General features: G+C 37.3%; 1 non-coding gene across 1 annotated transcript; it reads left to right on the top strand.

The window, feature by feature from the left end:
* Positions 1-1966: 1966 nt before the first annotated feature.
* TRNAI-GAU (transfer RNA isoleucine (anticodon GAU)) lies at positions 1967-2042 on the top strand. The gene has a single exon. It is a non-coding gene; the product is annotated as a tRNA-Ile (tRNA).
* Positions 2043-4554: the final 2512 nt, after the last annotated feature.

Below are 4554 nucleotides of genomic sequence, written 5' to 3' on the forward strand. Positions count from 1 at the left end.
AAATATAGGAAAAGGCAACAAAGCAGGTAACGGATCTGTACAGCAATGTGTAATCTCACACTGAACATGGAAATGATATTGTTGTGCTGTCAAAATGCATTCAATTCAAGCACTATCCTCAGGAACTATACAGTCATAAATAAAAGCAAATTGGAGTAATTTAATCATCTTAAAGCTTATTTTTGCATATCCCTTTCTATGTGGCATATAGACAGATAAAGAATGTATAAAAACTCACCATGGAGTCATCCCTGAGCATGACAACTCATATTGATCTCTATCCACTCTGACATTCTGGCGTGTTTCATGCTTGCATTACTTAGCTGTCCCATGGAGAAATGAGTTACGGCACAGTTTCTGCATTTCCGCAGGGTCTAGAACAGAGCTGCAAATAGAGTCACTATTCAGTCATTTCTTAACTTATATTTCATTCTCCTGATACTTTCAGCTACAAATAGTCCTTTCTTGGGGTTATCAAGAATTCAATAAAATTGGCCCACTGGGAAGTTGGAGTTATTATCTAACAAGAAAAGAGTATATAGAGCTGAATAACTAGTTAATTTATCTCTTTTTTTCCCATCATGTATTTATTCCCTCTGGCCAAATAACCAAATTCTCCAATATTCTTCTCATCAAAAGACAAAAAAAGTAATTTATGGGTTCCTAAACAGAATGACTTTGGAAAATATACACTCCAAGTTATCAGAAATATAGACCCCCTAGATCATGTGTTTACAGTGATGGTATAATGACCTTTCCCCCTCATAACACTGGCCCCACTGAAGTCATAATGCTGAAAACTGTTATTATTTGTAAAATATTATTATATTTTTAATTGGAAAAGAGTCATGTATCATCAAGAGTATACAAGTAATACTTCATTCATCATATCTTTTTAAAAATAGAATAAAACTTGTAGAGAAAAGGAACATTAAGTTTTGGAAGAGAACAAGCTAGATAAAAAAAACTTAAGGAGAAAAGTGAGGTGAGGGAGAATAGGAAGTCTATATCATCTTGATAATATCATTGTTGAATACTGTGATACACAGTAAGTATCAAATATTTGTTAACTAAATAAATAAGTCAGTTACATAAAAGTGTTAATATATTAGATTCCCCAGAGACTGGTGTAATCATGAGGAGAATAAGCTAATTAAAGAGGAAATGGAAGGAGACTTTGGGTAGTCAACACACAGTACAAAATATAGATGATGTATTATAGAAGTGTACACTTATGTTTTCTTTTTTAAAAAGAGGGTATGGAGGATTTTTCTTTTAATTTTAGTGACTTAATAATTTTACATGGGGCTAGAACTTATATAAATAATGCTTAAAACAGAGATTCTTGTATTATCTGAGAACTTAATTTTTTCCAGGGTCATACTTTGTTCTATTAATATGACTTAATGAATACTCTATCTGGAGTCACTAATATTAAATTTTATAGTACGGAGAATTTGTAAATTCATTTCTTTGTATTGTTATGCTGAACAGGCAATTGCATATTTGGTTTTCCTATGGCCATAGCCAGTTTCATTGTATTCCAAAATCACAGCCCTCCCCCACCCAAAGAAATCATTTGGCTGTGAAAGTAAAAAACAAAATAATATAGCCAAATTTGCAAGAAAATATGAATATTTTTTAATAATAGAATTTTAAGTAGGTAACTCAAATTGAAACATGTCTGTGTTCTTTTCCTTTGATGTGTAAATGTACTTAATGCGGCAGAAATCAATATGTGTGTTTTCTTTGTTCCTTTTAAATCAAGTCTAGTTCTGATAACAGGATGTGCACTGGTGCCCCTGGGTATGCATGTGTCCTCTATAGAGCAAGCATGAACGTACAGAACTGCAGGACACATAGTCCCCTTTCAAATAGTCCCCCTGGCAGGTTGGTGCCTCCTGTTTCATGAAGGTCCTCCTCAACCAAAGGTCTCTGTGATGATGACACCCAAAGAAACATTTCAGCCCTGGCCGGTTGGCTCAGTGGTAGAGCGTCGGCCTGATGTGCAGAAGTCCCGGGTTCGATTCCCGGCCAGGGCACATAGGAGAAGCGCCCATCTGCTTCCTCTCTGTCTCTCTCTTCCCCTCCCGCAGCCAAGGCTCCATTGGAGCAAAGATGGCCCCGGCGCTGGGGATGGCTCCTTGGCCTCTGCCCCAGGTGCTAGAGTGGCTCTGGTCGCAACAGAGTGACACCCCGGAGGGGCAGAGCATCACCCCCTGGTGGGCAGAGTGTCGCCCCTGGTGGGCTTGCCGGGTGGATCCTGGTCGGGCGCATGCGGGAGTCTGTCTGACTGTCTCTCCCTGTTTCCAGCTTCAGAAAAATACACACACACACACACACACACACAAAAGAAACATTTCAGTCAGTGGTCTTTGGGGAAAAAAAAACACAACTATTGAAAATTTATAAAATTATTAAATTATTATATTACTAGAGTAATTGAAACCTGGGTTTCACTAGGTAAAGTCAGTAGAATATATGTCTTCTGAAACTATATTAGTGTATTTTGTTGATTTTACTCCAACTTCTCGTTTTAAAACTCACTCAGCTGAAATTAATTCCAATAATACTTCCTTAGGTTTAACCCAATATTTTTCTACTGACATAATTTTGTTTCCAACCTGTTAAGAACAGTTGGCAATGTCTAGAGACATTTTTTATCATCAGAATTTGGGGCAGTGTGAGAGTAGGCAGAGGCCGGGGACAGTTAGAACCCTACCCCGCCCTGCTACCACACACATGGCATTCTCAGGACTTTGCATCTACCACCTGTCAGCTCTACCAACTCAAACCTTTTGCAAAATAACTAATAATAATAATAATAAAGCATGTACTTGATTAATATCTATTTTAAACAGCTTTAGCATTTATGATTTACAGGATGCATTTCTTACTTCTCTGATATTCTTGTATGTATGTAAATTTTATCTCACCAATTAGATTGTAAGCTTCTGAAAACAACAGTCAAGCTTTATGATTTTTTGTAACTCTTAAATTAACTGACATTTTTAATAACTTGGAGGCTTATTACTTTAAAAAATAATTATAGCTATAATTTATTGAGAATTTACTAAGTCCAAACTGTGCTAAAGTTTTTTATACACTATCCTATTTAATCATCATGACAATATTGTGAGATACTACTCATGCATATCCCATTTAACAGATGGGGAAAATGAAATACAAAGTAGCACATAATTTCTTCAGTATGACTTAGTACAGGGATGTGAACTCAGCTCTGTCTAATTACACAAAGTTATGAATATAATGCTACATTTAATAACAGCACCAACAGTGATAGCTGTTATGGCAGGCTGATAATTGTTTCCAAAGATGTCAGGACCTAATCTCTGCAACCTCTAAAGATTATGTTATTTGGAAAAAGAATCTTTCCACATATGGTACAGTAAAAGATTTTAAGATGAAGGGATTCATAGTGGATTATCTGGGTGTTCCTTAAGTGTAGTCACTGGTGTTCGTATAAGAGACAGGAGCAGACAGAAGAATAGGCAGTGCGACTACAGAGGCAGTTTGGAGTTTTGAAGACATAAACCATAAAACACCAGCAGCCACCAAAAGCTGAAAGAAGCAAGGAAATGAGCCTTTCCTAGAAACCCCGGAGGGAGTATGGTCCTGCTGACACTTTGATCTTGTTGCACCACTGATATCCATCTCAGGTTCCTGGCCTCTAGAACAGTAAGACATTTTTTTTCTCCTGTTTTAAGCCACCAAATGTTCAGTTATTTGTTACAGCAGCCACAGAAAACAAATACATCTATCATGTGTTTAGTCTCTGCTTTGTGTCAGTCTGACACACATGACCTTAAGAATTCATGAGGCCCTGGCTCAGTAGTAGAGCATCAGCCCAGAGTGTGGAAGTCTCGGGTTCTATTACTGGTCAGGACACAGAGGAGAAGTGCCCATCTGCTTCTCCACCCTTCCCCTCTTACTTCTCTCTGTCCCTCTTTCATTTCTCCTCCTCTCCTGCAGCCATGGCTTAATTAGAGTGAGTTGATCGTGGGTTCTGAGGATGGCTCCATGGCCTCAGGTGCTAAAAATTGGCTCTGGTTGCAACAAAGCAAGGGCTCCAGATTGGTAGAGCATAGCCCCTTAGTGAGCTTGCCAGGTGGATCCCGGTCAGGGTGCATGTGGGAGTCTGTGTCTACCTCCCTACTCTCACTAAAAAATAAAAATAAATAAAAAATAAAAGCATGCATTAGTATAAAGCCCAAGGTGCAGATTCTCATGAGATCCATGCTGTTACATTCTTTTAACTTGAAAAGTTAGTAATGCCACCTAAACACACATTTTTCCCATTAGTATTTATTTTTTTCTATTGTTCGGTTTTCCAATCCAGTCAATGTCTACAAATTAATTAGGTTTTGCGATTCTTTTAGACTTGACCCTTATAAATAGGACTATTTTTTGACAAGCTTTAAATTTTTCAAGGTTTTATTATATCCTCTATAGTTCTATATGTATTTGTATATAAGCCCTATTCAGTCTAAGTTTTTATAATATATCCAAAATGAACATATATTTTGGGCACAA

This window comes from Saccopteryx bilineata, chromosome 11 (genome assembly GCF_036850765.1).
Source record: "Saccopteryx bilineata isolate mSacBil1 chromosome 11, mSacBil1_pri_phased_curated, whole genome shotgun sequence".
Classification (NCBI taxonomy): domain Eukaryota; kingdom Metazoa; phylum Chordata; class Mammalia; order Chiroptera; family Emballonuridae; genus Saccopteryx; species Saccopteryx bilineata.